Source organism: Mus musculus, chromosome 10 (genome assembly GCF_000001635.26).
Source record: "Mus musculus strain C57BL/6J chromosome 10, GRCm38.p6 C57BL/6J".
NCBI classification, from domain to species: domain Eukaryota; kingdom Metazoa; phylum Chordata; class Mammalia; order Rodentia; family Muridae; genus Mus; species Mus musculus.
This window is the reverse complement of record NC_000076.6, coordinates 19,577,090-19,589,307: the sequence shown is the minus strand read 5'-3', so window position 1 is coordinate 19,589,307 and position 12,218 is coordinate 19,577,090.

Below are 12,218 nucleotides of genomic sequence, written 5' to 3'. Positions count from 1 at the left end.
AGACCAGTGGAGATTCTCCAAGTATGTGCTTGTGCCCACTGTACTCTCAGGATGGATTTTAAATTAAAGAAAAAAAAATCTGGGATGAGGGTGGAAAATATAAAGCTAAAATATATGTGGAGTTGCTGCTCAGGATTAGAGATACAGTCTGAAGGCCACACTCAACATGGCTTAGAGGAAATCAATACGGCTAAATAAAAAAAATTACAAGCTTAGAAACAGAGCATGAAAAAAAATAAGAAAGAAAGAAAGAAGAAAGAAAGAAAGAAAGAAAGAAAGAAAGAAAGAAAGAAAGAAAGGAAGGAAGAAAGAGCGAGTGAGCGAGCGAGCATGGCCGAGCTACAACAATGAGTAGCACACACTGTATTTAGGCATTTCCTTCCCCTGTAAAGCAGACGCTTGAGCGTCTGTAGCTACAGCACAGAGTTCTGTATTCTCCCCATCAATCTATAGATTATAGACAATACCCTTTACCCCACATGACTCTCCAGGCCTCTGTCTCCACACAGACCCATATCTAACTTTTTTCTTTGCCATAGTGTTTATCTAGAGAGCTCACTATAAATTATATATACTCAAGGCACATGTTTTATATATACATTATGTTTTTTTGCAAAATGTATATTTATAAGGGGACATGATCTCCACAGATAATTATTGAAATTGTGATTGTAATTACCAAAGAATGCAGCAGGGTTGTAGGAGCACAAAAGGGGACTTAATATGAGATTTAAGAAGTTCATATGTGAATAAATGTGTAACACACACATTCTTTCAGTTGTCTAATTTTACTCCTGGAAGAACAACTGTTTCCCTCACTGGCACATCTCCTACCCCATAGACAAGTGTCTAGCAACCCATTAGTCTTTAGCAAATAAACAAAAGAAGAAAAAAACCCAAGCTTATAGAGAGATATAGGTGAAAGAATATAAAATTTAATTTATGGTTGGCTATAATATAACCAGGTCATCGAAGGGGATTCCGAGTGTTTACATATCAGACTGACACTAAGAAACGCATTATTTGTTTTTGCCTTGCATACCCCTCTCATCTGCCATGCTGATGTGTGATTGTGTCACATTAGCCCCCACCTCACAGTCAGTTATCTGTGAGACAGGAAAGCCACACTGAATGAAAAACCAGGACATGATGGCTCCTGTGTATAACAGGAGAAGGGTTTTAGTGTAGACATGAGGAAGAGATCAGCAAGAGGCACCTGGCAGGGTCTAGACTGAATCAGGCCATGAGAGAAGAGACGGGCAAAGTGAGAGCAGAGGAGAAGAGGGAGAGGAGAGGGCAAGCAGATGAAGAGAGGAGACCCAGAACAAGAGATCAAGAATCCAAAAGGCCAAGAGGGAAGCTAGCCAGGAGCCAAGAGGCCAAGCGAGAGAGAAGAGCCAAGAGAAGACCAAGAGAGCACATGGCCAACATGGCTGTTTTATATAGAAAAGAGAAGCTGGGGAGAGGGAAGTGAAGTCCAGCGTTTGGGCTAGAGAGGTTTAGGTCAGGGGTGGGGTTAGAAGTACTGGGTACTGTGTGTGGCTTGTCCTGGGTTTCTTGGAGACTAGACACCTAACCTACAATTTCTTTTAGAGGACTACGGGGAGAGTTGCTGAGTGCCTCCTGGCATATGTGAGGCATGCCCCCATTAATTCACTTTAAAGAGTTTCTTCCCAATCTCCTATCTCACAGATTTCTTGCTATTGCATCTGTAAAAACTCAATACTGCTTTTCCAACCTTAGGTGTAACTAAGCATAGTAATATGACCTTGTTTTGGCCAAAATTTGCATGTGCACAGCTAGAGAGCTGTCTAAAAGAGCAGATGCAACAAGAAAGCGTGCCTGTCTGCACCCTTTTCTAACTTCCTGCTTTGAATGTGCAGACAGTGATGTCTACGAGGCAGTAGAAAGATGAAATCCCAACACAACGAAATCTCACAGGTTTGAGAAGAAAAAAAAATCAACAGCTAAGAATGGAAGTTCATGCAACTGGGGACCTAGTTCCAGCTTCACAAACATGAAGGCTGGATTCAGATCTGCAGAATTCACATAAAAAGCCAGGTGCAGCAAGGCAACTCTTGAGCACCAGCGCTGGGGTGGGCTGGGGAAGGAGAAAGGCAGATCTTTGAAGCTCTTTGGCTAGTCCGTTTAGCCAAACCCATGAGCTCAAGGTTCAGTGTGAGGCTGTCTCAAAAAACATAGTGGAGAATGACTGCGGAAGTTACTTAAAGTCTACCTCTGGCTTTCCTATGCTAGGGAGCAAGCATGCATGTTCACTTGCATACCTAAATGAGCACATACATACATGCCTATATTCACACACACACTCTTAGGAGAATTTTAATCCAGCAACATAGCTATCTGGCAAGAGATCAGATCTGGCTGGGATGCAGACATACCTTTAATACACACCTTTAATCCCAAACAATGTAGGTAAAGTTAGTTTGTAGAAGGAAACAGCCATGTTTGAAAGTGAGCTCTACTTGAGGGGCAGACAAAGTGATGAATCAGAGAACGATTTGACAGAATGAGTCATAGATAGAATATGCCCAACTCACATGAGAAAAGATAGGAAAGGGAGGTGACTTAAAAGAGCAGTGGAGAGGGAGAGAGAGAGAGAGAGAGAGAGAGAGAGAGAGAGAGAGAGATTACAGTTTTACAGAGACAGGTTGCAGAGAGAATAAACTAGACACAAGTGAAGACAGAATGAGATAGGGAACCAGAAGGAGCCTGATGATTAGAACCAATTGCTGGAATTCGTTGGAGGCCAAGCAGAGCGATTCAGTCAGAAGCTGAGAAGTCAGTTTAAATCAGTCAGCTTGGAGAGGAGTTTTGAGATAGAACAGCTGAGTTGAACTGGACAACCAGAGTTCAGAAAGGACTAGAAGGATGAGCGTATTCACCAGTAAGTCTGAGATGACAATTACATCTAGAAAATAAAAATAACATGTACACACACACACACACACACACACACACCACACAACTGGAAGATTGTGGTACTGCAATCCCAAGTCATGACTGTCAGTACTGAGCTATTGAGCTAGTGAACCAATGTCTACGACTATTTACCTCCGTGTGTTTCCCATGGAGAGAAAAATGGATGCGTATTGGTTGAAACCATTGTCAAGTTGGTTTTCTGTTCATTGTGCTGAATTTTTATCACTCAGTGTCAGGCCATCCTAAGTAAGTTCTCTTTCAGAGAAAGAGTTGGTGTATAAACCACAGCACTGAAGAAAACACAGAAGAAGAGACTATCTCCTAAGCACAGAGGGTAAAATGTTAGCTCAGTGGCATAGATACAGCTAATGCAAACAGTGGCAAGTCATGAGGCGCACCAGCTCCACAAAGACCCTGCAAAACTGACCCACATGATGCAATTGCCATAGTGCCACCTCTTCCTTTTGGTATTGATCTGCACGTGCTGCATACTTAAAACAACTTTCAATATTTGTACAACTCAGGGATATTGAACGATGGGAAATTTCTAATGAATCATTTATTCTGTCTCCCAGGAGTACTGCTTCTAAGCCTCCTGACAAAAGTTTTGAGTCCCTCTTTGAGGGAGTTATCCTTATCTGGCCCTACTTAAAGGTATCCTTACTCCCTGGAGGTTAAGACTTAAAAAAAAAAAATGCCAGAGATTTCCTTATAAGGCTGACTCCAAGATACTTTTGGAACATCTTCCCCATACTTACCCGGGAACAAGATAGACAGAACAAAGTCAACCTAACAGGTAAACAAGATTCAGCTGGCTATTGGACTAGGCAGCAGATTAGATTGAAAGCTTCTTCTAAGCACAGGATCAGGTGATTTAGTGCCATACAAGATTGGGGGCAACATAGGGTATGCCCCTCAAGGAAAAGATACAGCAACAAAGTTAGATTGGTTGTAGTTAATCCCACACTATACAGGGACTTCAGTAGAAGTAGATGGGAAAAGAATGTGTGGAAAAATAATAAGAGAATTAAATATTAAGATCTCCCCTTTATTAGAAAAGTTAGCCCATTCAGGGACAGTGTGCTGTTGTATGACCAAGGAACAAAAGAATACCGAGATTAGAGACATAAATAAATTCTACAAAAATATATAAAATATAAACATTGTATTATGCCAGAAATTGAATAATGACTGCAGCAGCTTTGGACTGAAGACTTTCCTTAGGCCTAACGACAATTAGCACTTTGACCACCAAAAGTTGATAATGCACTGCTTGGGACATGGCAATGGCCCAGGCTGGCCTGAAGATTATCTTTCTGTGCAGTGTGCCCTTGAAACTGCCATAACTGCCAGCCTGATTATGGGTTGTCATATTTTGTCAAAATACACCTCTCAGTTCTTAAAAATTGGGTTATGGGGTTGGTGAGGAAAACAATTGTAAAAGATAACTCTGTTTTGTCATGGTTTATCAATATTGACTAAATTTATGACCAAGAGGAAGTTAATACATGGAGATAAAAATGATATAATTTATGTTTGGAACAACATGAATCTATCCCTGTTTACTGAGTTCTGTATAAATAAAGAAGGACTCTGACTGCCAGTCAGTGAGGATTCAAAACCCCACCCCCACCCCCACCTCCTCACCTTCCCACACACATCCTCCCTACTCCCATCCCACACACCCCACACAACACATTCACTCCTTGACCCACTCCTCATTTCTGCCTCTGTGGGACCTGCTCCCAACAAGCCAAGAAGGTCCCTGGGACTAGCTCACTGGTTACTTTTCTCCTCTGACTTTCTCATATCATCTTTACAATATCTCATGTGGCCTGGAGTATCTGATTTTTGCAGTTACAGGAGCCCACTGTGCATAATTTCCAGCTCTGTATGATGGCCAGTCTTCAAAAAGGACTGCTACCAGGCAAACTGAGAAGTCGGTTCTCAGCATCACTCAAAATACTGGGTTGAAAAGCACAATGTTTCTAAAAAGAACTGAGGGCCCCAAGGAAGCACAGCCTGCCCCCAGGCCCCACTACTTCCTGTTTCAGTGCCTACCCCTCCACCCCCCATTCCAGGCTCCACAGCAGAAAGGGAACTCAGCACTCTTGTGCCCAGTCAGTCCCCTCTCAATGCTGTGAGACAGCCAGCCAGCCTCCTCTTTAGCTAGAGCTGCAAAAGAGTCTTTGAACTGCTCCCAAGTCATGATGGCGCAGTTTTTCAAAAGTGGGGCATACCTTTTCTTAGTTATGTTAGCAGCTTGGTGATTGGTTCAAATGAGAGACATGTTTTGTTTGGTCAAACAGAGTAGGAAGGCATGCATTCTTGCTTAGTTTTTAGTATCTATATTAATACTTACCATTTTATTATCTCTTTTGCTACTATTGTATTGAATGCCAGGTGGTTTTAAAAGGACGTATTTTTTATTTGTAGCAAATAAAAGGCTTTCTTTTGTCCTTTGTTTGTTTGTTAGTTATTGAGACAAAGCCTGCCATAAAATTGGACTAGCCCCAAACTCTTAATCCTCCTTCCTCAGCCTACTAGTGGATACAAATGTGTGCTGCTATTCCCGGCTCATCTTGTCTAAATCATTACCCCAGGTGTCACCCTGAACTTACCGGTACCTGCGGCAGGCCAGAGCACGTTCCAAGGACAGCCTGAGTGTTTATACCTAAGAGGTACCCACTTTCTTTGGGACATTAAGAAAAATCTTCTCTTCCTTAGTATAAACAAATTCTCCTTGGAAATGTGCAGAAAGAAAAGCCTAGCTGCTTAGAGTCAGGAGTCTAAATAAATTCTTCACAAAGACCAGAGCCTCGAGCTTCATATCTATCAGTTTTCTCTGTGGTCCTGAGGGTTCATGCTCATCGACCCTTAACAAAAAATGTAAAACCCTTTGGAGAAGAGGCCAACGGCTCTGAAATTCTAGTCACTCTTATTTTTGAGCCTCACGTCACACATTTCAGAAAACTTTTTCAAAAGTTTTGATTGTGTAGAAATATAAGAACACTTCTCTGTGGCCTGCAATTCTTCAGGGGAGTTCCAGGGTCACCTCGCAGGCATTTCACACACCTCTTGATTTATCTTCCTTCCTTGGTTTTTATTTTAGGCATTTTCCACCGACTGGGTTCAGGACAGGGCCAGTGTGGGCTTCTGGCATTTGAGAAAAGAGGAAACAATAAACAGCAAGTATACTGACTTCCTGCTCTTCTCTTTTGGTGTAGACCATGAGAAATTTCTCTGGCCTGGTGAAGCCACAAGACTCTTCATTCTTAGACTCGAATAGAAGCAGATTTTTGCTGTCTGTTGGAAAAGTCTATCCTCTAATCTGCAGACACATGTACAATGGGCAGAATTTGAACAAACAGACATTGCAAAGACCCTTCTAGTTTATTACTGTTAGAACACACCCTTGTTATCTATACCAGGCTCTCTCTAACCACCCGTATTGCCACCGGACAGCATAAGAACACACAGACTTCAGTTTGCATGGCTTTTACTTTCCTCATAACTTCCTACAGGATCGAAGACTCTACATGCATCAACACATAGACCTCTAAGGCAGCACCACTACATTGAGTTTGTGTGAACATATGATTTCTAATATAACTGTTGACTTGAAATCAGAGGGCAAAAAAGGGGCAGTTGTTGCTAGTCTAAAGTATGCTGAAAGCAGTTTTGTCTGTGTGGACACTTATTATCTGGGAAAACACATTAATATTGTCCTGGCAATTCTGGCTGGAGAAAGAGAGAGAGAGAGAGAGAGAGAGAGAGAGAGAGAGAGAGAGAGAGACAGATTTATAAAGTGGAAGGTTTGCTGCAGCTTTATGAATTACAGGAGAAGCTGGCCACACCTCTGGTAATCGCTACAGTAAACATCACTTCTAACCCAGCAGGCCGGAGTGCTCAGGAAATCCTTTGCACTAGGAAGGAACCTTTGAGCTTAATCTAGAAACCAGTTTCTCCTCTCACCTTGGGTGCCTAGCAACTGCCAAATAGTGTTAGAAAAGAGGCGACTTTAAAACGAAGTGTTTCCTTTAGAGTCAGAAGATAAGCAGGGCGTGGTGGTGCACGCCTTTAATCCCAGCACTCGGGAGGCAGAGGCAGGTGAATTTCTGAGTTCGAGGCCAGCCTGGTCTACAAAGTGAGTTCCAGGACAGCCAGGGCTACACAGAGAAACCCTGTCTCAAAAAAAAAAAAAAAAAAAAAAAAACAAACAACAACAACAAGAAAACAAAAAATAAAAAACAAAACAAAACAAAAAAAGAAGAAATGGGTATTTGAAAGGCTGGCTTACTGTTTAGCATTTCAGCCACTACTTGTGACAAGGAGCTGTCAGGTTACACTTTCTGCTTGTGTCTTTTTCAACCTTTGTATTGCCTATGAACAGAGAACCACCCCTCCACCTAATTTCTCAGAAATTCTATTTAGATTGAAATGCATTCACAGTTTGGTAGACGACTATAAAAATAGTTTAAAAACCAAAATATAAGGAGCCAGGTGTATAGATGCCTACCTGCAGTTTAGCTGTTCAGGAGGCGGAGATAGGAAGACTAGTTTGAGTCCACAATTTCATACTCAGCCCAAACAGCCAAACAAAACCCCTTGTCAAAACAAAACAAAACAAAACAAAACAAAACAAAACAAAACAAAACATGGAGGCTTTTTAAAGCCAAAAACAAAACAAAAAACAAAACCCAACAACAACAAAACCAAACCAAACAACTGATCTAAAGAGCGTGATCCAGGTTAACCAAGACTACACAGAGAAATCTTGTCTAGAAAAAGATAAATAGAGAAAAGAAACAATAACAAATATAACCCTACATGAGAAGAGAAGGATAGGAATGAGTAGGATTTTTTTTAAGTACAAAAATGTAGCATTTGGGGAGGCAAAATTGCCCAGAGTGTCTCTAAAAATGTCTAAGATAAAGTATGCCATTTCCTAATGAAGTATTTCTGCAGTCTCTGCCACAGAATACAAAGATTAACTAATAGTGAGGAAAACATTGTCTGGGTTCCAGTCGAAGCCCCATTTGGTAGCTGTGTAGCCTTGGCTCCACTGTTAACCCTCTGTGGGCCTCATGCTCACCCACTGAGCTCACCTTAGTAGAAAGATATGCGAGTCTGCATAGTGTTCGTGACAACTGTGGAGCCTGGGAGAAAGTTCTCGATAAATCATGGTAACTATATTTGCTGGTTAGAGTTCCTTTTCTGCATGCCTAACTTGAACATTCATTATTTAAGGTAAGGATCTTACTAGTGCTACTGGGCAAAACCATTTGCTTCAGAAAGGAACCTTTGTGATAGTCCAAGATCACCAGCCTGGTAATAGATCACTTCCTACATTTCATAAAAAGATCATGAGATTTAAATAGGCTCTGAGTCATATTAAATCTTCAAATAATCAGCTCTGACTGAACTTGGGACCCAGGAACACAGGGCAGAAACGTGTGTGAGTTACGGCAGGGAGGAGTGAATATCCTCTGAGATCCTCCACATAATCATGGGGGAGCTCACAGTGAGACCAAAGTCTGCAGGGTCACCTACCTGGGTTGAAAAACGGAACTGCCTGTTGTTGAGAGTGAGTGGTTCTGTTTCTGTAGGAAATGGAAACTGCTGATGGCTCTCTGGTAGTCTGCTAACTCAAGGAAGGAAGGAAGGAAGGAAGGAAGGAAGGAAGGAAGGAAGGAAGGAAGGAAGGAAGGAAGGAAGGAGGGAAGGAAGGAAGGGAAAGGAGGGAGGGAAGGAAAGACAGAAGAAAGGAAGGAAGGAAGGAAGGAAGGAAGGAAGGAAGGAAGGAAGGAGGGAGGGAGGGAGGGAGGGAGGGAGGGAAGGGAGGAAGGAAGGAAGGAAGGAAGGAAGGAAGGAAGGAAGGAGGTAAGGGAGGAAGGAAGGAAGGAAGGAAGGAAGGAAGGAAGGAAGGAAGGAAAGAAGGGAAAGGAGGGAGGGAAGGAAAGAGGAAGGAAGGACAGAAGAAAGGAAGGAAGGAAGGACAGAAGGAAGGAAGGACAGAAGGAAGGAAGGAACGAAGGAAGGAACGAAGGAAGGAAGGGGGAAGAAGGAAGGGGAAAAGAGGGGGGAAGGGTGCAGAGGAGCTGGCACAGGTTGGTTGCCGTTTTGCTGTTGCAGTTAGTGGTTCAGATGAGGAAATCTCCATCATTTCTTCTTTCTTCAGTAGGTTACCATCACTCTTTCCCCAAATGTCCTTTTAGCTTTAATCCCTCACAGCCCTGTATCTTAGCACCCAAAATATTGAACTAACAAAGCTGGCTTTAGATGCAGGTAAGAAAACTACAGGTGGTGGGAAAATTACCATTGTCCAAGCCAGTGCTATCTCCATTCTAGTATGCACCTTCCATGTTATCTGTTAGATGTCAGTACAAGGTTAGGTAGGGGTTGAAGGGTATAAGTGGAGGGAGTCTGCTGTCTTTTGTTTGTTTGTTCATTCGTTTGTTTGTTTGTTTGTTTGTTTTGACAGGGCTGGCCACCCTGCTAAGTGCCATTGTATCAGGCAGTGCTGTATTTCTGGAGAGAAAGGAGATGGTGAATGAGCTTGGGCAGACTAAGGTTGCGGGATCAGGAACATTTGCTGCAGAGAAAGAATTCTGTAAAACAGCAGTGCTGAAGTGCCAGGCAGAAGCCACACTGAGGAGAGCCTGTGTTCAGACACCTAACTCCTTGGCATGAGCTTATGACATCAGATGAGCTCTGGTCCAGGGATTTGATATAAGGACTAAGGACTTCCTGGTTCACAGAAATAGATGTCCTTTTTCCATGTCTCTCTTTCCTTGTCTTAAGGCACACTTTCCCCATGGTCACAAGGTAGATTGCAGAATTGTAGATGACTCATGAGATTCCTCCAACCTGCTGACATCGGAATAGATACCCCTATATCCACAGTTCAAACACTATTTTACTGGAGATACAAACTGAGGAAGAGTAGCAACTTAAAAGTGAACTATCATCATTGTTCTGTAATTATGAAAGTTGTAACCTCATGTGCACAACACAGTAAGGGAGGCTAACCAACCTGCTCAGAATGGATTTTTGAGGCTTAGCGAAATATAAATAGTAGCTAAGTCCATTAAATTGCCAAATAAATTTGTCATATATTAAGCATAGTTATATAAATCAGGGGCCTCCAGAGAAGCAGAACCAGTGGGATATATGTATAAATATATGTGGAGAGAAGAGTGGGGGGTGCAGCTCAAGGTTATAGCACTTGCTCAGTGTGTGGGGAGCGGGGAACGGGAGAAAGGGGAAGGGGAGCAGAAAGGAGAACAGAGAAAGGGAGGGGAGGGGAGGGGAGGAGAGGAGAGGAGAGGAGAGGAGAGGAGAGGAGAGGAGAGGAGACTTTATGTAATTAGCTGACATGACCATAGTCTCTAGCAATGCCGAACTCTGCAGGAATTAACAGCAGACTGGAGAACCTGGAGAAGAACGGCACTTCAGTTCAAAACTAAAAGTGTGTAGGCTAGAGACTGTAGGTGAGCTGAGGATATAGATTCAGCCTAGAAGCTGCCTGCTCCAAAATCCTCCTGCTGCAGCATCCTGTTGCAGTTCTGAAGGATCGTGTCTGAGTGAGCTAAGGAAGGCACTGGCACCCAGCCAGGTTTCCAGAGCAGGCTTGGTAGCACGTGTCATACAATCCAGTTACATGGCTCCTGTTGATGATCTTTGGGAGGTAAAATATCATGAAAAGGGTAAATTGGCAGGAAATCTATGTGTAGTGTGTGGCTTTGACATATGTTCTAGGCATATTGCTGCACAAAGATGGGCAGTCTAAGAGGCAAGCCGTGGATTGTTGAAGCTGAGAAAAGGAAAGAAAGTGTGTCGTAGGACATGGGCACCATGTCCGACTGCAAGGAAAAATGTAAATCTGAGCTCTGCAGCCAGTGTTGTCTGTTTACGAAATGATTGTGGTGGTGACGATGGCTACATCAAATTTGAGTTATGAAAATAACGTTTTATTTTAATGTTTTCTCCCTGTCAAACTTTACGGAGGGTTTGAATGCAAGTCTAGAAGTTTAAATACCAACATCAAAGAGTTTCCTTCTTAGAAGGTGTTAAGTTCTAATCATTACTCTTTATTACTTAAAAGGATATGTTTTTCGTCTCTGTGGTTTGAAATGTGTGCGTCAATTTGTCGGGAGGGGGTTAGTGAGCTAAAATTGTGGTTTCCTTGGCACAAACACACACTGTAAATATTGCCTTAGATCAAATTTACAGGAACAGACTCTTCTCTCAGTGCAATATTTTACAACAAAAAGTAGATTGGACGTAGTGACTGTTAGTTTTAATGTCTGCCTGACACCTTCTAGAACTACTTGGGAGGAAAGTCTCCCTGAAGGGTCATCTAGATCAGGTTTGACAGTGGCTGTGTTTGTACATGCAAGGATTAAATGAATCAGTCATGAGCTCTGAGTTAAGCTCAACTGAATATCACAGCTGTGCGTTAGCTTAGGTTCTAAAAGTTGATTAAATGGGAAATCCAAGTCAAGTACAGTTAATGACTATGTTGTCCTCTTAAAACAGTGGTTCTCACCTTCCTGGTGCTGTGACCCTTTATCACAGTTCATCATGTTGTGGTGACCCCAAACCATACAAGTATTCCGTTGCTACTTCGTAGCTGTAATGTTGCTAGTTATAATGTTGCTAGTTATGAGTCATATGTAAGTATATGCTATGCAGGATATCTGATATGTGACCACTGTGAAAGAATCAGCCATCCCCCAAAGGGTTGCAAACTGCTGTCTTAAAAGAAGGTTAAATAAACAGGCTGACTATGCAGTAGGGTAGTAGTCTTAAATCGTCAGTGACCTCAAGGTGTGTTATTAACTCGAGCTAGAGGTCCAGCAAAAGTTACAGACTCTTAGAACATAAGAAATATTTTCATAATATTGTATCACCATAGTTCACTGTGAGTTATACTGATTGCATTAATTGACATGGGAAAAAATCCACTCAGAGTGGGTGGTGTCAGTTCCTCCTTAGGTGTTCCTGAACTGTGTGAGAGTGAGAAAGAATGGACTGAGCAGGTGAGCTTCTTCATTACTTTGTTGCCTTCTGCTCTTGACTGTGGATTTAATGTGGCTAATTCTTTCAAGCTCCTGCTACTATGGTTTCCCTGCTATGATGGACTATAACCTGTAATTAAGAGCTAAAATAAACCCTTTCTTCTTAAGTTGCTTTTATTGAGGTGGCATTTTTCTTTTCACTAGGGCTAACATATTTATCTATTTATTTTTAAATTTTATTATATAATTATATTT